Source organism: Dendrobates tinctorius, unplaced genomic scaffold, assembly GCF_039654945.1.
Source record: "Dendrobates tinctorius isolate UK_male_01 unplaced genomic scaffold, ASM3965494v1 ptg000204l, whole genome shotgun sequence".
Taxonomy (NCBI): domain Eukaryota; kingdom Metazoa; phylum Chordata; class Amphibia; order Anura; family Dendrobatidae; genus Dendrobates; species Dendrobates tinctorius.
Genome location: NW_027361871.1, coordinates 3,001,732 through 3,025,568, shown reverse-complemented (window position 1 = coordinate 3,025,568; position 23,837 = coordinate 3,001,732). Strand labels below are relative to the sequence as shown.

Sequence of the window (23,837 nt, the reverse complement as noted above, 5' to 3'; positions counted from 1 at the left end):
ACGGAAAGTATTCAGACCCTTTTAAGTTTTTTACTCTTTGTTTCATTGCAGCCATTTGGTAAATTCAAAAAAGTTCATTTTTTTCTCATTAATGTACATTCTGCACCACATCTTGACTAACAAAAAACAGAAATGTAGAAATTTTTGCAAATTTATTAAAAAAGAGTGAAATATCACATGGTCATAAGTATTCAAACCTTTTGCTCAGACACTCATATTTAAATCACATGCTGTCCATTTACTTGTGATCCTCCTTGAGATGGTTCTACTCCTTCATTGGAGTCTGTCATGATCCAGGTTGGATCTGACAGATTAAATGCACAAAGTAACCTTTTTTTTTCCTTTGGCTGTGTGCCAAAGGGGGTTTTGCACCCGGTGGCCATTAGGGTCATTGCACTGTGGTGGTTTCAGTTGTAGTTTTCCCCCGGTGGCCATTAGGGTCATTGCACTCTGGTTACCTTAGTTTGTGCACATGATTATGTAACAGGTGTGATTGCTCTATAAAAGAGTGTCAGGTGTGTCAATCACTGTTGGTGATAAGTTCCTCATTTGCAAGCAAGCCTGGGTAAAGAATGGAGCTGAAGGAGAGTCACTGGCAGCCCAGTCAGAGTGCTGCAATAGCACCTATGGTGTCTGCAAGGAGGGCTGGCATGGATTGGTGGAGTGTCAGCTATGGTGTCTGCAAGGAGGGCTGGCATTGCTTGGTGGAGTGGCAGCTACTGTGAATAGCTGCACTCAGAATACTGGACTCGGTTGAGGAAAGCTGGACTCAAAATGTTGGACTCTTTGGCAGAAAAGCTGGACTCATTTGCTGGACTCTGTTCCTGGACAGCTGCACGCAGGTGTGGACTCTGTTTGCTTTAAGGCTGCACTATGGTGCTGAGAAGATCCGTTGCTGGACTGTGCACCCAGATGTTTGTACTCGGTGGAGAAAAAGATGCAAGCAGGTGGTGGGCTTGGTTGCTGGGAGCGTTAGCAACAGAGCAAAGCTAAGTGGTGTTCCCCTGTTATGTCACTTTTCCTTATGTGTGTTTAGTGCAGTGGTGGGATTAGTTTCCACACCGACCAATTCCCTAGTGAGGGTTTAGGTGCAGGGCGAGTCAGGGTTTTTAGGTTCCTGATCGGCGCCTGGTGCGGAACCGGTCTGGGGAACATTAGGAGTGTAGAGACACTGACTCAGGGGAGTGCAGGAGGTCTCCACTTCCCCATTCCCTATCGCAGGGCCACCATTGTTATTGTTACCCAGGTTTTCCCTATTCCCTTTGTCTTATTGTATTAGTTACCGGCCTGCGGGCTGCGTCACATAGGACAATTACACATGCCGCGTCCTGTTGTATCAGTTACCGGCCTGATGGCCGCGTCCCTCAGTACCAGGCACGTGACGTTATCACCAACCTTACTTTTTTTTTCTGGCTAGCCTCAGGCCATGTTCAGACCTGTGAGTATTTGCTGCTGGGCCTCACTGAGGTGAGTGAGGACCTGCATGGTGTTGAAGCAGTTCAGCAGCAATTATCAGGGTCTGGGGCCTCCCGTTTGGCTCAACCTGGAAATCAAATAGCGGCTGGCAATGAAGCCCCTAGAATCGCTGCTGGGGAGCAGGACTTGCTCTTACAGGCGGACGTACCCAGACAGGTGGGTGGAGTTGGTCACCATGGTGCTGTCTGGGGTTCCCCGAGGTGAAGGGGTGCATCCCTGTAGTTAGCAGACTGGTGTGATAGTCCGCGGGGTTTACGCAAATCTTCCTTACCACCAAAGTAGCCACCCCTCCTGGTCGTTTGGAGGAATGCGACCAGGGAGTGTATTTTTCCTCCATATCCCAGGCCCTTCCCTCTTCGGTGTGAGCAGCAGGTGTGCTGCGGGGGAGTAGGGGCAAATCTCAACCCTCGCCATTAGCCAACCCTGGGAGGTGCAGACCTCGTGGTGTAAAGGGTTGGGGGGTGCTGCACCCCTTTGGTGGAGTGCGGTGGTGTGAGTGTGGTGACACAGGGGGACGCCTCTGTTGTCCATCCGAGAGAGAGTTCCCCGATTGTTGACAGACGATTGTGTGGCAATAGACGCTGTTAGGGCTGGCGGAACGCACCAAATTCTAAAATAATAGTAGGTGCGTTCGCAGCCCGGGGTCCACCGTGCAGAGGTGGTACACTGCTGCTAAGTAATGGCGGAAGAATAGAGCAGCGTAAAAACAGTCACACATGGGTTACGTCACCCAATGTGAACAGGTGCGAACTCTGTTAATGCACAGAGTCGCACAACCGCTGAACGTAAATGCCAGAATCTGTTTAGCTCACAGAGCCCGGCCAATGGAGCGCACAGTGTACGGCCACAGAACTCTACCCCAAGGACACGGGGTTAGAGTCCCTCTAGGCCCACTTAGCGCACGGCGTCACTGCCGTGAGTGCCGCAATAGATGCTGGCTATGAAGTGGAGCACGTGCACTGAGGCGTGCCGTGTCCCTGGTGAGGACTGATGCCTGACTCAACCTCTGTCCTACCTACACCTAAGCCTGGGTGCTAGCAGGCTAGGCTGCACAACACATGCGTACCAAGGGTAGGGGTTTCTTAATGAGTCATTCACCAGATACATTCATACGTGCATACATCACTCACTCCACATAGTCTGTAAATACAGTCTCATCCTAGCACATGGCCGAGCAGCCATGCGAACCTTTTATAGTCGCGAGCGTCCAGGACCTTCCTGGCTTCTCAGATGGGCCAATCCGAACAGGACCTGAGCACGTGACCTTCGATCTCCAATGGGAGATCACTCCACAGGCATGCTCAGTGGCCCGACATGGGGACTTAGTCCCTGGAGAATCTTGCTGCTGAGCAGCATGTATTGTCATAGCTGCGCCAGAGGTGGCAGCAGCAAGCAAACACACGGAGCTGGTCTGGGCAGAGCGCCTGGACCGACGAGTTTGCTGAGCAACCTCCTCTGTGGCTGGAGAGGAATGGGAGACCGCTGGAAGTAACGCTCGGGATTCTCGCTGTGCAGCGACAGAAATCCGATGCCTAACATTACCCCCCTCCTAGGGCCCCCTCTGAGCCTCGCTGCGCTCAAACTCCGCAATGAGAAGAGGAGCGTGGATGTTCTCCACTGGCTCACAGGTCCGAGCCTCTGGACCATGACCTTTCCAATCCACCAAATAAAATTTTTTGCCCCCCATCACCTTGCATCCCACAATGGCATTGACCTCAAACTCGTCCGAAGACAAGTCTGATGTCCCGGCAGATGTCTCGGAGAATCGGGACAAGAGAACAGGCTTAAGGAGGGACACGTGGAATGTATCAGAGATAGCCAAGTGTGGTGGAAGGGCCAGACGGTAGACCACAGAGCTGATCTGCTCGAGGACCTTGAAGGGGCCAATGTAGCACGATGCGAACTTAGCGGACTCTACCCGCAGCCTGATGTTTCGGGCGGAGAGCCACACCAAGTCGCCAGGGGCAAAAGTAGGAGCAGGGCGCCGGTGTGCATCAGCGGAGGTCCTCATTCTCTCCTTGGAGGCCCGGATAGCATCCTGCATGCGATCCCAAATGTCACGTGCCTCCACCACCCAGTCTGCCACCCTAGAGTTGGTGGACGACACGGGCATGGGCACGGGGATGCGCAGTTGCTGGCCGTAATTTAAGAGGAATGGGGTCTGACCGGTGGAGTTGGCCACAGCATTGTTCAAGGCGAACTCCGCCCACGGCAGCAAGGGTGCCGAATCATCCTGCTTGGCCGAGACAAAATGTCGCAGATATGTCACCAGGGTCTGGTTGGCTCTCTCAACCAACCCATTCGTCTCGGGATGATAGGCCGAGGAGAGATTTAGCTCTATGCTGAGCAGAGAACAGAGCTCTCTCCAGAACTGAGACGCAAACTGAGGACCCCGGTCGCTGACAATCTTATCCGGCATGCCGTGCAGGCGGAAAACATGTTTAATAAACAACGCTGCCAGGCCCCGTGCCGAAGGTAGCCGAGAGAGTGGTACCAGATGCACCATCTTGTAGAAATGATCGGTGACCACCCAAATGACGGTGCTGCCACTGGACTTGGGCAGACCCACCACAAAGTCCATACCGACCATCTCCCAGGGCCTGTCAGCAACCGGCAGAGGGTAGAGTAACCCAGCGGGCTGCTGCCAAGAGGGCCGATTCTGGGCGCAAGAGACGCACGCCCGTATATAGTCCCTGACGTCACGGGCCATATCCGGCCACCAGTACGTCCTCGCCAGAAGCTCAGAGGTCCATTTGGTCCCAAAATGTCCACCCAGCCTGGACGAATGAGCCCAAGAGAGGACCTCCGGTTGCAGATGGGCAGGGGCAAAAGTCTTGCCCGGAGGTACAGACTCGAGGGCGACCGGAGCCACTGTCCTCAGGCTCTCAGATGGGACTATCAGTCGAGGCTCCTCCTCCTCTGATGACACCATGGAGCGGGAGAGAGCATCAGCCCAGACTTTCTTCTCCCCGGAGAGAAAATGCAGGGTGAAGTCAAAACGGAGAAGAACAAGGACCATCTGGCCTGGCGAGAATTCAGTCGCTGGACTGTTTGTAAATAGACCAAATTCTTGTGGTTGGTGAATACCTGGAAAGGGTGGCGAGCCCCCTCCAGGAGGTGTCTCCACTCTGAAAAGGCCAACTTCATTGCTAGCAACTCCCGGTCCCCGATGGAATAATTCCTCTCCGCCGGTGTGAAGGTCTTGGAGAAGAAGAAGCATGGGTGCTTCCGACCTTGCAAGTCCTTCTGGAACAGGACCGCTCCAGCACCGACGGAAGAAGCATCCACCTCCAGAATGAAGGGTTTATCCACTTCGGGGCGATGTAGAATGGGAGCGCTAGCGAAATGGGATTTAATAGAGGAGAAGGCCTTGGAGACAGGTTCTGACCACAACTTGGGGTTTGCACCCTTCTTGGTGAGGGCTACCAAGGGCGCTACCAAAGTTGAGAAGTGGGGAATGAATTGGCAATAGTAATTTATGAACCCCATAAAGCGCTGCACCACTTTGAGAGACTGGGGTTCCTGCCAATCCATCACCGCCTGTAGCTTGGCAGGATCCATGGCCAAACCCTGGGCTGAGATGCTATAGCCTAAGAAAGGCAAGGACTCCTGCTCAAACACACACTTCTCCAACTTGGCATAGAGGGAGTTTGCCCGCAGGAGGTCGAAAACTTTGCAAACATCTCTCCGATGGGAGTCAATATCTGGAGAGTAGATGAGAATATCATCCAGATAGACTACTACCGAGGTGGTAAGCATATCCCGGAAGATATTGTTCACAAAGTCTTGGAAGACGGCTGGGGCATTACAGAGCCCGAAGGGCATCACCAGATATTCATAGTGCCCGTCTCTGGTGTTAAATGCCGTCTTCCATTCGTCCCCATCACGGATGCGAATCAGGTTGTAAGCCCCCCGCAGATCAAGTTTGGTAAACACTCTCGCTCCCTGTAGCCTATCAAACAGCTCCGATATCAGGGGCAGAGGATACTTATTCTTAACAGTGATGGCGTTAAGACCCCTGTTATCGATGCAAGGATGTAGTTCCCCACTCTTCTTCTGGACGAAGAAGAATCCCGCCCCCGCTGGTGACACTAACTTCCTAATGAATCCTCTTGCCAGATTGTCCCTGATGTATTGAGACATGGCCTCTGTCTCCGGGAGAGATAGGGGATAGACTCGACACCGAAGAGGCTCAGCACCAGGCAAGAGGTCAATAGGACAGTCATAGGGGCGATGCGGTGGAAGTGTCTCCGCCGCCTTTTTGGAGAACACGTCCGCATACTGTCGATAGTGTTTGGGAAGCGAGGAAAGCTCTGCGGGGACCTCGGTGGAGGCAACCTGGATGCATTCCCACAGATATCTACCCTCACATGACTTACTCCAGCCAAGAATTCTCCCTGAGGACCACTCTATATGGGGAGAGTGATACCGCAACCAGGGGACCCCTAGAAGGACCTGGTCGATACCCTCGAGCATGACGAGGAGGGATATCGTCTCCTGATCAGATGGAGACACCGAGAGTAACGGTGGAGCGGTTTGGTGGGTAATCGGTGAGGGCAGAGTCGCGCCATTCACTACTCTGACGTGACTGGTGTAGACATCATAACCAGGGGTATAGCATGTCGTTGATCGAAGGCAGATGACATAAAATTGCCCTCCACTCCGGAATCCACGCAAACCTCCACCGCCAGAGTGGAAGAACCAAACCCAAGTGTCCCCTTAAAGGACAACTTGGAGGAAAATGCCACGGATTCTAGTGAGCCGCCTCCTACGGCCACTAGGGGCGAGCGTCTTCCCAGCCGCTGTGGGCACTGGTTGGAAAAGTGACCGGACTGCCGGCAACCATGACAGATCACAGGGGCTCAAGCGGGCCGGGGCCTGAATCCCTTGCGGGAAGCCCCCTGACGCTCGGACGCCCGATCGGGAGATTCCAGAGATTTAGCAAAACTGGGTGCCATCCTAAACCTCTGCCTACACTGGGTCTGCTCCAACCTTCGCTCGGCAAAATGAAGGTCTATACTGGTGGAGACGGTGTTAAGCTCCCTGGTGGCCAGAGCGTCCTTCACATGGCCAGCCAAACCTCTCCAGAATGCCGGAATGAGGACCTTATCTGGCCACTATAACTCTGAGGCCAGCGTCCGGAACTGGATGGCAAAGTGGCTGACCATGGATGAACCCTGTGACAATGCCAGCAGCCGGAGCGCGGTGTCATGGGTGACTCACGGTCCCAAGAAGACATGCTTCAGAGTGTCCAGGAACCGAGAGGCACTCTGCACCACATGATCACCATGCTCCCACAGCAGTGTGGCCCACTCCAAAGCCCTGCCCGACAATAGGGAAATAATAAATTCCACTTTGGCCCGCTCGGAGGGGAATCGTGCTGTCAGCAGCTCCAGCTGTATCGAGCACTGGCTCACGAAACCCCTACAAGAGGCACTATCACCCGAGAACTTCTCGGGCAGTGGGAGGTGGGACAAAGTCGGGGCAGGGATGGCAGTGGTCACACGGGAGACAGCCTCTGTGGCTGCCTGAACAGTGACCGCAGTGACATCCGCAGCAGAGGCTGGATGCTCGAGAGCCGCCAACCTGACCTGCAGCTGCCGGATGTACTGCAGCAGTCACTGTTCGTCCGCCATTACTAACCAGACCCTGGCGCTAGGATAATGTTAGGGCTGGCTGAACGCACCAAATTATAAAATAATAGTAGGTGCGTTTGCAGCCCGGGGTCCACCGTGCAGAGGTGGTACACTGCAGCAAAGTAATGGCGGAAGAATAGAGCAGCGTAAAAACAGTCACACGTGGGTTACGTCACCCAATGTGAACAGGTGCGAACTCTGTTAATGCACAGAGTCGCACAACCGCTCAACGTAAACGCTGGTGCCTGTTTAGCTCACAGAGCCCGGCCAATGGAGCACACAGTGTACAGCCACAGAATTCTACCCCAAGAACACAGGGTTAGAGTCCCTCTAGGTCCACTGAGCGCGCGGCATCGCTGCCGCGAGCGCCGCTATAAACGCTGGCTATAAAGTGGAGCACGTGCACTGAGGCGTGCCGAGTCCCTGGTGAGGACTGATGACTGACTCAACCTCTGTCCTACCTACACCTAAGCCTGGGCGCTAGCAGGCTAGGCTGCACAACACATGCGTACCAAGGGTAGGGGTTTCTTAATGAGTCATTCACCAGAAACATTCATATGTGCATACATCACTCACTCCACATAGTCTGTAAATACAGTCTTATCCTAGCGCATGGCCAAGCGGCCATGCGAACCTTTTATAGCCGTGAGCGTCCGGGACCTTCCTGGCTTCTCAGATGGGCCAATCCGAACAGGAGCAGGACCTGAGCACGTGACCTTCAATCTCCAATGGGAGATCACTCCACGGGCATGCTCAGTGGCCCGACATGGGGACTTAGTCCCTGGAGAATCTCGCTGCTGAGCAGCATGTATTGTCATAGCTGCGCCAGAGGTGGCAGCAGCAAGCAAACCCACGGAGCTGGTCTGGGCAGAGCGCCTGGACCGACGAGTTTGCTGAGCAACCTCCTCTGCGGCTGGAGAAGAATGGGAGACCGCTGGAAGTAAGGCTCGGGATTCTCGCTGTGCAGTGACAGAAATCCGACACCTAACAGACGTTCAGGTCCGGACCTTTGTGTGAACGTGTGTGTATGGGTCCCACCAAAAGACATCTAGTGGGAGTGTGTTGTGGAGTCTTACCAGCTCATATCAAACATACACATACAGTACATAACTCGTTCCCCAGGTCGGCGCTTTGGAGATGGTGGTGCCTCCAGAAGTTATTGCCAATACCAGCAGTGCGTTAGTCATAGACCTGAGGTGCGGGTGGTTGTTGGGGGGAACTCTGGATCTGGGCATCTCTGCTGTAGGTGGTGCCCTGATGAGGAGTGGTCTTGAGGGTCCAGAGGCCCCTCATTAAGGGGAGGGTACTGTCATGATCCAGGTTGGATCTGACAGATTAATTGCACAAAGTAACTGTTACGCGGGGCTTAGGTCAAAGAAGGCTGAAATACCCGGGGCCCCTGCGGAGTACCTCCAACTAGGGAAAACCCTGTCTGACCCTCAACCCAGGGTTTTTGCTAATGGTGCAAATGCCTGAGCCTCCAACCTTTCCTTATCTCCTGCTCAACCCTAAGCTGAACCCTCCACCCTCCACCCAGTGAGTCGTCAAACCACCAAAGCCCACACAGTAATGACAGACAGGGAGAACTTAAACCGCACCGCGTCGCATACACACAGGACAATACCGTAATGTGAACAGGGCAAAACAAAACACAAATACAGGAAGGCGAAAAGGTAACAACGGATCATACGCCACCAGCTACGAATTTCTCTCTCCAACACCTCCTCTCCAGACCGGAACCACTTGGCATAAAACACAAGCTATAATCGGCGATGCCCATAGGCCAACACGACTATTTAAAGACCGTGGGCATGACCAAAGATCCCACCTGATTTCCAGCTAGATTAACCCCCAATAACCTGAGTAAAATCAAGCCGGCGCCACTGAGGCTATAGTGGATGGAGATGGAACTATCGCTGCCTGCCGGACGCTGTGGTGTGAATAGCGTCCGACATGACAGTAACCTTTTTTTCTTTTGGCTGTGTGCTAAAGGTGGTTTTGCCCCCGGTGGCCATTAGGGTCATTGCACTGTGGTGGTTTCAGTTGTACTTTTCCCCCCGGTGGCCATTAGGGTCATTGCACTCTGGTTACCTTAGTTTGTGCACGTGATTATGTAACAGATGTGATTGCTCTATAAAAGAGTGTCAATTGTGTCAATCACTGTTGTTAAGTTCCTCATTTGCAAGCAAGCCTGGGTAAAGAATGGAGCTGAAGGAGAGTCACTGGCAGCCCAGTCAGAGTGTTGGAGTAGCAGCTATGGTGTCTGCAAAGAGGGCTGGCATGGATTGGTGGAGTGTCAGCTATGGTGTCTGCAAGGAGGGCTGGCATTGCTTGGTGGAGTGGCAGCTACGGTGTAGAGCTGCACTCAGAATGCTGGACTCGGTTGCAGAAAGCTGGACTCAAAATGTTGGACTCTTTGGCAGAAAAGCTGGACTCATTTGCTGGACTCTGTTCCTGGACAGCTGCATGCAGGTGTGGACTCTGTTTACTCCAAGGCTGCACTATGGTGCTGAGAAGATCCGTTGCTGGACTGTGCACCCAGGTGTTTGGACTCGGTGGAGGAAAATATGCACGCAGGTGGTGGGCTCTGTTGCTGGGAGCGTTAGTAACAGAGCAAAGCTAAGTGGTGTTCCCCTGTTATGTCACTTTTCCTTGTGTTTAGTGCAGTGGTGGGATTAGTTTCCTCACCGACCAATTCCCTAGTGAGGGTTTAGGTGCAGGGCGAGTCAGGGTTTTTAGGTTCCTGATTGGCGCCCGGTGTGGAACCGGCCTAGGGAACGTTAGGAGTGTAGAGACACTGACTCGGGAGTGCAGGAGGTCTCCACTACCCCGTTCCCTATCGCAGGGCCACCATTGTTATTGTTGCCTAGGTTTTCCCTATTCCCTTTGTCTTATTGTATTAGTTACCAGCCTGCGGGCCGCGTCACATAGGACAATTACACATGCCGCATCCTGTTGTATCAGTTACCAGCCTGCTGGCCGCGTCACTCAGGACGGGGCATGTGACAGAGTCCAGCTGTGTTTAATTAAACTGATAGTACTTGATTTGTGAAGGCACACACCTGTCTATATAAGACCTTACAGCTCACAGTGCGTCAGACCAAATGAAAATCATGAGGTCAATGGAACTGGCCAAGGAGCTCAGAGACAGAATTGTGGCAAGTCACAGATCTGGCCATGGCTGTACTAGCTCAAAAGGATGCTTCTACTCAATACTGATCAAAGGGTCTGAATACTTATGACCATGTGATATTTCAGTTTTTAGTTTTTAATAAATTTGCAAAAATTTCTACATTTCTGTTTTTTTTCAGTCAAGATGGGGTGCAGAGTGTGCACTAATGAGAAAAAAATTAACTTTTTGAATTTACCAAAAGGCTGCAATGAAACAAAGAGTTTAAAGAGGTCTGAATACTTTCCGTACCCACTGTATGCGGCAGATGAATTGCAGGCTTTCAAAGAAGATTGGTGTGTAAAAATCGGACAGCACTCACAAAGTCCAAGTGCTGTGCGATTTTTTTTTTTTTTTCTCGCACCCGTTGACTTCTATTGTGGGATGCAATCTGATTTCCAATTACAATCCGATCGTGTGATCCGATCTGAGTCTGGTAAAAAACATGCAGATGAACTCACAATGGTAGAATAACATTGTTCCCAATGCAATCCGATTTTTAATTGAATTGCATTCATTTGATTTCATCACAAGTGGGAATGAGCCCTAAGTTTATGAAGCTTTGTTCTGAGTCTCATAGACTTGCACTGGGAGAGCAGCTAGCGCTCCTCAAAGTGGATGCTGTATAAGCCGGCAGAGCTGCAGAGCAGTCCATTGGGATCAGAGCTACATTGGAAATCAGAGAAGACTGCAATCAGGACAGGGGTTGCATCATTATGATGTGACAGTACCGCCTCCCATTTAGGAGAGGCCTCCACAACTCTAGGACCAGGTTTTTCAGGGAAAGACTGATGAAATTGACTATCTAAAGCTGCGTGCCCATGATCATTAATACTCACGTTCTAAATGCAGCATATTTTCGCTGCATCCAAAACAACATTGCATTGTACAGTACAAAACACAGTGGATGAGATAAATTGAAATCTCATAGCCACTGTACTTCTTTTTAACATTGCGTAAAATCACCTGCGGTGCGGGTTTCCGAGCCACAGTATGTCAATTTCTCTTGCGGGATTCCTCAGTCTATTGTGTGAAATTTCCCCATAGAATTTTAGCATAGTTTTTATAAAGAAATAGATCATTTTAAAAAAATTACGTGGGGTTCTCCCTATTTTTCATAACCAGCCAAGGTACAATAGACAGCTGCAGGCTTATATTGTCAAGCCCATAGCCACCCTAGAATTGGCGCATCACATTAGATGCGCCAATTCTGATACTTTGCCTGGCTCTTCCCGATTGCCCTGTTGCGGTGGCAATTGGGTGATGATATTTGAGGTTGATGACAGCTGTGATTTGTCAAAAATCACAGCTGCCATCAAGCTCTGTGGTTAGTAATGGAGAGGTGTCTATCAACATCCCTAATACTAACCCAGTAATGAAAAGTTAAAACACACAGAGGTAAAAAAACACTTTACTTGAATAAAAACTCCTCCACACTTTTCCTTGTTCATCAATTTATTGAAAAAACACAACCCTAAAAATGCAGGTCCGAAGTAATCCAACGAGTCAGAAGTAGGCCAGAAAAAGATATCTGAAAACCATAAAAATGCAGAAGTAAAAAGAATAGACACTCCCTAATTCACCAATTTATTACCCAAAATGTTTACGTGCAGGTCAGCTATAGTCCATATTCCTCGATGTCTCTGGCGAATGTGAATATCAACAAAGGGAGTCACTACCCGGCACCTGTGAATAGCGGTCACTTTACTGCTATTCACAGATGCCGGAGACATCGAGGAACGTGGATTACTTTGAACCTGCACGTTTTTTGTGGGGAAAGGGGGGGCAGTGTCATGATCCAGTCCAGAGCTTGTTTTCTGCTGTCTTCTCTCTGGACTGGTCATGCGTGGGTTAATCTCCTCAGCCTCGTGTTGGAGCTGGCTAGGCTATTTCAGTCCTCTGCAGCCTGCGGGCCAGTGTCAGCTATAGTTTATGCTTCTAGGCTAGAGCCGCTGACCCATATGCTTTAGTGATCCTTCTGCCTATGACTTCCCGATGTTACGCACGGTGAGGGAAAACCAAGTGTAACATGAAGGGGAATGGGGAAGGGGGCCCAGACACTAAGGAAGGGATTTGGAGATCCCTAGGCCAAATCTAATCTCTCCCTAGAACTCCTACCGAGTCCCTATATTGGTTCCTCACCAATCGCCGAGCCGGAACCTGGGGCCCTGAATCTCCCTGGGGCCTAGTCCTGAATAGGGAACAGGAGGGAGATGCGCGCTAGGCAATCTCTGCTAAACTAAAGACGATAAGGTGAAACAAACAGGGGAACACTTAGCTGAATCGCCAGATACGGACACTAGAAGAGGGATTCCAGACATCAAACTGGTTCACTCTGAAAAGGTCCATCACTCTAGCAAGCAGAAGTGGAAATGAAGCTATTACCCGCACTGGGTCACAGCTGAGCCAATAACTAAATAGATCCACACTTCTGAGGGCAGAAGGAGGTCGACGCTGGGTCCTAGAGGTAGATGGTTCAGGGAGCAGTCTGTAAGGACAGGCGGTCAGACCTTCTGAGGCCTGATGCAGGATGATAGCCTGTCACCTCCGAAGTGCTCGTGACACCCGACTTGTGTATGACACGGCCAGATCTCTGGACTCCGCCTCTTGTTTTCCATCTCTGATACCACGCTCTCCGACTGATTTTGATTTTGGCTTGTACTCCGACTACATCTTACGTCTCACATTTTAGATAGTACGTTCCCGGTAGGTTCTGACTCTGGCTTGTCTCTGACTATGTGCATAGCTGTGACCTTTGATACTTTTGTTCCTGACAGTTTCTGATTCGGCTTGTCTGACCACTCTTTCATTACCTGTGACACCTCTGCTGCTGCTCTGTGTTACTACTTTGTGTGTGCAACCTCTCTTCCCTCACCAGTACCCCCTGGTGGAGGTTGTGCCATACTGCACTGCAGCAGCACATTACAGCTGGATTCTATAAATCGATGAACAAGGGATAGTGTGTGGAAGTGTTTATTCAAATAAAGTATTTTTTCTGTGTGTGTTTTAATGGGGTAATGGAGAGCTTTAATGTGATGTGCCAATTCTGGGGTGGCTTTGGGCTTGTATTTTTAGGCTGGGATAAGCCCAATATCCGGTGACTTTCCCTTCCTGATAATATGAGCCTGCAGCTGTCTGCTTTACCTGTCAGGTTCAGGTTTTGGGTGGTCTCAAGATAGACCCCGTATATTGGAGTGGTGCCAAATCAGGTACGCTTTGATCAGAGCAGAATGAGACGAGATGAACACAGGAGAGGTATCTCTTAGTACAAATCATCTGAAGTTTAATTGAAATTGGTTGGGCTTATATCCACTGCCGAATAGGCTTATACATTACATAATCAGAATTAGTTATGAAATTATTTATTACAGTATAATCTCCAAAAATGCATTAAGCTGGTCATTATACCAGTAAGTGTTTTCTTATCATCAGGTGACTTTCCATCTTAGAGGTAGATGAGAGTCTAAAGTCTAACTATTGCTATTAGTTCCTATCGTTACTAAGTTTTATCTGATTAATTACATGCTACCTACCATTAGGTAGCTCAATCGATACGGTGCTAAGTGGTGACATGGTGCTTATCATGGTTGAACGCGGCAATAGGTCTTATTGACCCAGGGAGATGTACGACTCATTCAATATGTTCAAAGTCTATTATGAGTAAATATCTTGAATCGGCAAATATGATTTAGCTATGAGAGTCATAGCTTATAGGAAATATATTGGAGGGGTCCCTGTGTGTATCTTAGAGGGTCTCTGAATACCCTATCAGTTTCCCCTTTTGAGAACAGATATGATTCTATCCTCAACCTATGGGTACGTTCAAAGGCCTAATGCCAGTGTCAGACTTTAATTTACTTTCTTCTGCCGAATTCCCCATATCGTAGGGAGATCATATGCTAGTCTCAACTATGGCATGTTGTATTTGTAATGGTGGGATCTTTAATTGTGTATGCATTTATTAGTCTTTGGAAGGGTGTTCTGATGCTAGTGGTGTAGCAATCTACTTCTTGTGCTCTGCTGTGGTATCAGAGGAAATTGGTCCTAGCTGACACACTGTTTCTCTTATCCCGTGTATATTTTATGAATCTCTGTTGATTATAGTAAATGTAATCTATCCAGTTCATATTTTTCTTAAAATCAAGTTTGAAATAATCTGCTGTCTCAGAAATATCATTTTGGTTTGTTGGAGTCAGTTGCCCCTTTTGGAGTAGGGCCATCAGTATCATCAGGAGCATGATCATCACTTTTGTGTTCCAGGATCTTGTAATGGCTGGCATGGATCCATGTTGGTTTTACCTCGAGCTTCACTGATGTGGCTGTGGTGATGAGTACTTGAAAAGGAACGTCAAATCTCGGCTCCAATGGCTTCCTTGTGTGTCTTTTAACTACCACCCAGTCTCTAGGCTGTAGAGAATGGGTTCCTTCTTGACTCTATGGGTCTGGAATAGAATCAAAAACTTGTTTATGCACGAGTGAGAGCCTCTTCTGCAGGCTCTGGACATAGCTGGTGAGGTTATCGCATTGTAGCTGCAATGTTTGTTGGAAGTACAAACCTAACCTAGATGCTGACCCAAATAAAACTTCAAATGGGGAGAGTTTTTTCTTCCTGTTGGGCGTGTACCTAATGGAAAAGAGAGCTAAAGGTAAACATTCTGTCCAAGTTTTCTCTAATTCTTCACTTGCTTTCTGAATTTTTAACTTAAGTGTACCATTTCGCCTTTCAACCTTCCCACTCGCTTGGGGTCTGTATGGGGTGTGTAGTGCTTGTGTAACATCCAACATTTACATAGCATTCTGCATTACCTCTCCGGTGAAGTGGGTACCTCTCTCGGACTCTGTGGTTTCAGGAAGTTCGAACCTACAGAAGACCTCTGACATCAATTTCTTTGCAGCGGCTCTCACAGTAGCTTTTGACATCAGGAAGGCTTCTGAACACCCTGAGAAGAGATCCACACACACGAGCACGTACTCATACATTCCCACTTTAGGTAACTGTATGAAGTCAATCTGCAGTCGTTGAAACGGGTAGAGGGACTTAGGTACTTTCACTACACTCCCTGGATTGTGTTTTGCACATGTTAGACATGCCTGTGTGAATCTAGCAGCAACTGTTGTGAAACCAGGGGCGATCCATGGTTTATCCACCAAAGAACACATGCCATTCTTGGACAGGTGCGTTGGGCCATGGGCCGCCTGAGCTATCATGGGGTACAAGGACCTCGAGAGGCATACTCGTTTTCCCGCCATCCACAAACCTTCACTTTCCTGAGCTCCAACTTTCATCCAGACCTTTTTCTCCTCCCTGGTGGCTTGCCGAGTCAGAGCCTGTAAGATACCGAAATCTAGCTGGTTATACTCGTGCTTACCATGATCAGTGGAGATGCCCCAGAGGCCTTGTGTTGCCTCGGCTTTCTGTCGGCTTCCTTGGCTGCTCGGTCTGCTTCTTCATTGCCTTTTGCTTCCTTCATTGAGAGTTTTGTATGCACCCTTACCATGACGATGGCAACCTCCTTTGGGAGCAGAAGTGCCTCCATTAGTTGCTTGATGAAGTGCCCATGTTTAATAGGGGTGCCTGCTGATGTAAGAAAATCTCTCGCCCTCCATATGGGACCATAGTCATGGGCTATTCCAAAAGCATATCTCGAATCTGTGTAAATGTTGCATTGTTTACCTGTGTGAATGTTGCATTGGAAACTAGACCTCCCAAGGAACTTATCTAGATATGTGGTGAGAACTTTGAACCCTCAAGGGCTTCACAGAAGTTTATAACGTACAGCTGTACAATTAAATAATCATATTTTTTTCACAAAAAATGATCTTTTCACCCTCAATTTTTATTTTTCCAAGGGTAACTGGACCCCAAAGGTTATTATGCAATTTGTCCTGAGTACGCTGATTCCCCATTTGTGGGGGTAAACCACTATTTGGGTGCATGGCAGAGCTCGGAAGAGAAGCAGCGCCATTTGACTTTTTTGGCTGGAATTGGGATTGGACGCCATGCCGCGTTTGGAAAGCCCCTGATGTGCCTAAACAGTGGAAACCCCCACAAAATACACCATTTTGGAAACTAGACCCCCCAAGGAACTTCTCTAGATGTGTGGTGAGCACTTTGAACCCCCAAGGGCTTCACAGAGGTTTATAATGCCCGGGCATGAAAATAAAAAAATCATATTTTTTCCACAAACATGATCTTTTAGTCCCCAATTTTTTTATTTTCCCAAGGGTAACAGGAGAAATTGGACCCCAAAAGTTATTGTCCAATTTGTCTTGAGTGCACTAATACCCCATATGTGGGAGAAAACTACTGTATGGGGACACGTCGGGGCTCAGAAGGGAAGTAGTGACGTTTTGGAATGCAGACTTTGAAGGAATGGTCTGCGGGTGTTATGTCTCTTTTGGAGAGCCTCTGATGTGCCTAAGCTGTTGAAACTTCCCACAGGTGACCCCATTTTGGAAAAGTAGAACCCCCACGGAACTTATCTAGATGTGTGGTGAGCACTTTGAACCCCCAAGTGCTTCACAGAAGTTTATACCGCCCGGGCGTGAAAATAAAAAAATCATATTTTTTCTACAAACATGATCTTTTAGTCCCCAATTTTTTTTATTTTCCCAAGGGTAACAGGAGAAATTGGACCTCAAACGTTGTTGTCCAATTTGTCCTGAGTACGCTGATACCCCATATGTGGGAGAAAACTACTGTATGGGCACACGTCAGGGTTTGGAAGGGAAGTAGTGACATTTTGGGATGCAGACTTGGATGGAATGTTCTGCGGGTGTCATGTTGCCTTTGGAGAGCCACTGATGTACCTAAACAGTGGAAACCCCCCACAAGTGACCCCATTTTGGAAACTAGACCCCCTAAGGAACTTATCTAGATGTGTGGTGAGCTCTTTTAACTCCACAGTGCTTCACAGAAGTTTATAACGCCCGGGCATGAAAATAAAAAAATCATATTGTTCCACAAGCAAGATCTTTTAGTCCCCAATTTTTTATTTTCCCAAGGGTAACAGGAGAAATTGGACCCTAAAAGTTGTTGTCCAATTTGTCTTGAGTGCGCTAATAACCCATATGTGGGAGAAAACTACTGTATGGGGACACGTCGGGGCTCGGAAGGGAAGTAGTGACGTTTTGGAATGCAGACTTTGATGGAATGCTCTGCGGGTGTCATGTCACATTTGGAGAGCCTCTGATGTGCCTAAGCTGTTGAAACTCCCCACAAGTGACCCCATTTTGGAAAACTAGACCCCCATGGAACTTGTATAGATGTGTGGTGAGCACTTTGAACCCCCAAGAGCTTCACAGAAGTTTATAACGCCCGGGCGTGAAAATAAAAAAATCATATTTTTTTCCACAAAAATGATATTTTTGCCCCCAATTTTTTATTTTCCTAAGGGTAACAGGAGAAATTGGACCCCAAAAGTAGGCTGATACCCCATATGGGGGGGTAAAACACTGTTTGGGCACATGGCAGAGCTTGGAAGGGAAGGAGCACCATTTGACTTTTTCAATGCAGAATTGGCTGGAATTGAGATCAGACGCCATGTTGCGTTTGGAGAGCACCTGATGTGCCCAAACAGTGGAAACCCCCAATTCTAACTCCAACCCTAACCCCAACACACCCCTAACCCTAATCTCAGCCCTAACCCTAATGGGAAAATGGAAATAAATACATTTTTTACATTTTATTATTTTTCCCTAACTAAGGGGGTAATAAAGGGGGGTTTGACTTACTATTTATGGCGGGTTTTTATTTTTGGCAGCTGTCATACGCTAAAAGACGCTTTTTATTGTAAAAATAGTTTTTGCATCACCACATTTTGAGAGCTATAATTTTTCCGTATTTTGATCCACCGAGTCATGTGAGGTCTTATTTTTTGCGGGACGAGTTGACGTTTTTATTGTTACCATTTTCGGGCACGTGACATTTTTTGATCGCTTTTTATTCCGATTTTTGGGACACAATGAACAAAAACCAGCATTTCAAGAATTTCTTTTGGGGGGTGCGTTTGCACCGTTCTGCTTGCGGTAAAATTGGTAAAGTGGTTTTATTCTTCGGGTCAGTACAGTTACAGCGATACCTCATTTATTTTGTTTTTTTATGTTTTGGCGGTTTTATGCAATGAAAACAATTTTATATAAAAAAATTATATTTGCATCGCTTTATTCTGCGAGCTATAACTTTTTATTTTTTGCTGCTTGTTTTTTGCAGGTCAAGATGACGTTTTCAGAGTTACCATGGTTATTTATATCCGTCTTTTTGATCGCGCGTCATTGCATTTTTTGTTCGACGGTATGATAATAAAGCATTATTTTTTGCTTTGTTTTTTATTTTTATTTTTTAAGGGGTTTGCTAAAGGGGTTAACTAATGGGACAGTTTTATAGGGTGGGTTGTTACGGACACAGCGATACCAAATATGTGTACTTTTATTGTTTTTTTTTTTTATTTCCAAAAAATGAATTTATTAGGGAATTTTTTTTTAATTTATTTAGCGATTTTTTTATAAATTAATTTTACACTTTTTTTTTTTTTAATCTTATTACATTGTCCCAGGGGGGACATCACTGTCATGTGACAGATCGCTGATCTGTCACATCGCAGATCACTGTGACAGATCAGCGATCTGTCACAGGCGCTTCACAGGCTTCCTCATGCCTGCGCTGTGCAGGCAGTGAAGAAGCCGGCTCCCTGCAGGCCCCCGAAGGTCCCCGCTGTCATATTGGATCTGGGGACCTGCAGGGAAGGATACCACCGAAGCAGCGCAGCACATCGCGCTGCTCCGGGGGTCTCAGGGAAGCACGGAGGGAGCCCCCTCCCTGCTGATGCTTCCCTAAACCCCGGTACACTGCGGTCATGTTTGATCGCAGTGTGCCAGGGGTTAACGTGTCGGGGCGGTCCGTGACTGCCCCTGACACATAGTGCCGGATGTCAGCTGTGATAATCAGCTGACACCCGGCCGCGATCAGTGGCGCTCACCACGTCAGCGCCGCTGATCGCTATGACGTACTATCCTGTCCCTGGGAAGTAGGTCTCAGGGCACATGGACGAGATAGTACGTCATATGACAGAAAGGGGTTAATATATAGTGTTTTCAATACCACTGATCACATCTAAGGGTGATCAAAGATATTACAGTGCTGTGCAAATTAATTGGGACAAAGCATTTTTTTAAGTAAAATCGTAAGTTGGTTACCAGTCAGTGAGTCAAACCAGTTTTAACTGCTTTGAACAGGCACTCACACCTGTTCAAAGCAGTTAAAACTGGTTTGAATCATTGACTGGTAACCAACTTACGATTTTACTTAAAAAAATGCTTTGTCCCAAATAATTTGCACAGCACTGTATATGTGTAGACTGCCTCCCAAGAAAATATACTCTAAGTCGAATGCTAAAGTGAATCATGTCTCAATAACACATTAGAAATAGTGTTGGAATATGTTTGGTGCAACAACTCCATTCCCTTCTGAGTGATCAGTTGCTAGATTTGTATGCTGTTTATAAAGTTAAAAAAAAACTACCAGAGGTTCACACAGGGAGAGCATGTGACTGTATTTCCTGTTTTTTCTGTGTCTGTGTATGAGAGAAGCAGCCTGCTGTATATGCTGCACAGAAAGAGACATACAAATGATTTATTCCTGACCTGTTAAGCATTTCATGTATTGTTACTGTTTATTCCTTAATAAAGAAGCTCTGTTGTCACATGCTTGGAGAGTATCCTGAATAATTCGCTGCCAACAGGTTATGGGCCCAGAGTAACACAGCAACAGAAACCCAAAGCAAAAGCATCACAGAACAACAGAGAAGATGTCCACTAGCAGCAATCCTGTCAAGTTCTCACTGCCAAGCCTCACTAACCAGAACTACAAGAACTGAAAATTCAAGGTGAAGATGCTGCTCATAATAGAAGGTACAAGGAAATATACTAAGAAACAAGTGCCTCATCCATTACCAGATGATTGGCTAGAGAAGGATCAGAAAGCACAAAGCACAATCTCCCTCAGTCTAGATGATAATCAGATTGTACATATATGCAAGTGTGCAACTGCAAAAGAGATGTGGGATGAGTTACAGAAAGTGCATGAAAGATCAAATCTCAGCAATAAGCTTTATTTCATGAGAAAGCTGTATCAGTCTTAGTTAAGTGATGGACAGAATATGCAGTACTATATAAGAAACATCTTAGAGATTGTGGCGCATCTCAGGGGTACTGGAGAAGAAATTAAAGAGTTTCAAGTTGCTGCAATTCTATTAAGTGGTCTTCCAGAGAGTTATGACACACATGACAGCAGTGGATGCATGGCCAGATGATGAGCTGACACTAGAGTATGCTAAAGGCAAACTTGTGGATGAATTCAAGAGAAAAATGCAGCATGTAAGCAGCAGTAATGAATCCAGAGCAGAAACAGCATTGAAGACACAGTATTTCCCTAAATATAAGAGCAATGTGAGAGAAATTTGTGAATATTTTGTCTGTAAAAAGCCTGGCCACCTTAAAGCAGACTGCAGAATTTGGAAAGCAAGAATGAGTCAGCTTAAAAAGCAGAACAGTCATCAAAGGGTTAAAACAGTTGTAAAGGTAGATTCTGCATGTTTTGAAGCTGCATTTAATACCAGTACAGGCCCATCTGCAAAGCATATATGGTGTATAGATTCTGGTGCAAGCAGCCATATGACAAGTAACAAGAATTTCTTCACTAATCTTAATGAAAGCAAGCCAGAAAAGGTTATCTTTAGCTAATGGTCACTATATGACTTCAGAAGCGGTAGGAGATTTCTAACTCCACTGTCCAGTTTCCTCAGTACAAAGCAGAAAGATCCCAATAAAGGATGTTCTCTATGTTCCCAGCCTTGAAAACAATCTTCTGTCAGTAAAGAAGCTCACACAAAAGGGAAATGTAATTACTTTTAAAGATAACAGCTTCATCATCTCAAAGAAGGATCACACTCTTGCAGAAGGAAAAATCCAAAATGAACTTTATCAGCTAAGATGCTAAGAAAGAGTGTACAGTGCTAGACAAGATCTACATAAGCAGTGAGGCTCTGGAATTCTCTTCCTGAGGAAGTGGTGATGGCCAACTCACTGAATGAATTTAAGAAAGGAATGGATGCTTTTCTTGTGAGTAACAGTGTAGAAGGTTACGAATAACAGAATATTATAGGTAGATGTTTGACCCAGCTTAGGGGAAGGAATTTTTTTCCCTATGGAGAAAATTAGCTTCTACTCTGTGGTTTTTTTGCCTTCCCCAGGATCAACAATGCAGAAAAGCTGCACTAAAAATAGGCTGAACTAGATGGACATAAGGTCTTCCTTCAGCCTTCAAAACTATGTTACTATGCTACTATGTTACTGTATCCATGTATGGCACAGACGTCTTGGGCATAGACACCCAGAAACAGTAAGAAAGCTAGCTCAATTTGCAAATGGTATTGAAATCAAGCAGTGTAGTCAAATGATGAAGTACATTAGCTGTCTTAAAGGGAAAATGTCCAGAAAATCTTTTCCTAAAATAAGCACCACTAGATCTGGACAGCCACTGGACCTGATAAATACAGATATATGTGGTCCAATGAGTGTTCAAACTCCTAGCAAGAAGAGATATTTTCCCATTTTTGTTGATGACTACAGTTGTACAGTCACCTACCTGCTTCTCAGTAAGGTTGAAGTTCCACAGAAACTTGAAGAATATCATGCTGTAGTGTTTAACAAATTTGGAAGAATGCCAAAAGCCCTGCGCACAGATAATGGAACCGAATATACAAGTGGTAAGGTGCAAACCGTTCTGAAAAAGGATGGAATCGTGTTCCAGACTACCATTCCATAAACCCAGAACAAAATGGCATTGCAGAGAGAAAGATCTGTACTTTCTGTAAAAGTGGAAGAAGTATGTTTGATGCGAATCTACCTACAACATATTGGGGAGAAGCCATCATGACAGCTTGCTATCTTCAAAACAGAGTGCCAGGTAAAGCCACAAGTAAAACTCCATAGGAGCTATGGAACTGCAAGAAGCCTAACCTGAAGCACCACAGGATATTTGGAAGCAAAACGTTTATGAATGTTCCCAAAGAAAAAGTTCCAAGTGGGAATCACATGCAAAGCAAGGAGTCCTGGTGGGCTATAGCGAAACTCAAAAGGGATACAGAATCCTGCACCCAGAGACTAACGCTGTATCAATCAACAGAGATGTACTGATTGATGAGAATTCTGTATCACTCAAATTTCATGAAGTTACACCAGTTATTCAAACTAAGAAGCAAGAACCTCAATCACCAAACCCAGATGCCGAAAAAGAAAACATTGAAGCGTGGATAAGCTTTGAAGCCACTAAGGAAGACACAGAAGAACCAAGTCATCCTCCAGTCAGGAGATCAGGAAGGACAAACAAAGGTATCCCAGCTAGATACCTTTCTTATATGGTCAGAACACTTCCTGAACCAGAACCCCACTCATGGCAAGAGATGCAAAAACTGCCTGTCCACAAGAAGCAGAAGTGGATAAATGCGCTAATGAATAAATGGAGTCCCTTCACCAACTCCAGACATGGGAGCTTACTGAGCTTACTGAGATACCACAAGGAAAAAGCTATTGGATGTAAGAGGGTCTTCAAAAACAAATATGACTCAGAGGGTAAAGTTCACCAGTTTAAAGCAAGATTGGTCACAAAAGGGTACTCGCAAAAGTATGGTGAAGATTATGATGCTACCCAGCAATGAGAGTTACAGACAAGCAGTGGGGTCACTTCTGTACATAGCAACCACAACTCGTCTGGATATTACAGCCACAGTTGAAATTCTCTGCCGATGTGTAAGTAAGCCATCCCAAAGAGAGTGGAATGCAATTAAGAGAATTCTTCAATATCTTAACCCCTTCACCCCCAAGGGTGGTTTGCACGTTCATGACCGGGCCAATTTTTACAATTCTGACCACTGTACCTTTATGAGGTCATAACTCTGGAACGCTACTATGGATCCCGGTGATTCTGACATTGTTTTCTCGTTACATATTGTACTTCACGTTAGTGGTAAATTTTCATTCAAATAACTTGCGTTTATTTGTGAAAAAAACGGAAATTTGGCAAATTTCGCAGATCAGCAATCTGTCACAGGCATTGAAGAAGACTTCCTCTTGCCTGCGCTTTGCAGGCACTGAGGAAGCCAGCTTCCTGCAGGCCCCCGAAGGCCCCCGTCGCCATCTTGGATTCGGGGGCCTGCAGGAAAGGAGCCCCCCGCAGCAGCGCTGCACATTGCGCTGCCGTGGGGGGCTCAGGGAAGCACGGAGGGAGCCCCCTCCCTGCCGATGCTTCCCTTTAACCCCCGGTACACCGCGATCGTGTTTGATCACGGTGTGCAAGGGGTTAACGTGTCGGGGGCGGTCTGTGACCGCCCCTGACACATTGTGCCGGGTGTCAGCTGTGATAATCAGCTGACACCCGGCCGCGATCAGCGGCGCTCACCACGTGGGCGCCGCTGATCGCGGTAGATGTACTATCCCGTCCATGGGCATAGGGGCCCGGGTCCCATGGACGGGATAGTACGTCTGATGTCAGAAAGGGG

The 23,837-nt window shown here is 47.3% G+C and overlaps 1 protein-coding gene across 3 annotated transcripts in view; it reads left to right on the top strand.

Moving 5' to 3' along the window:
* LOC141057362 (ankyrin and armadillo repeat-containing protein-like) overlaps positions 1–23,837 on the top strand; it is a 140,798-nt gene that overhangs the window by 36,774 nt on the left and 80,187 nt on the right. The gene's annotated exons all lie outside the window — the stretch shown is intronic.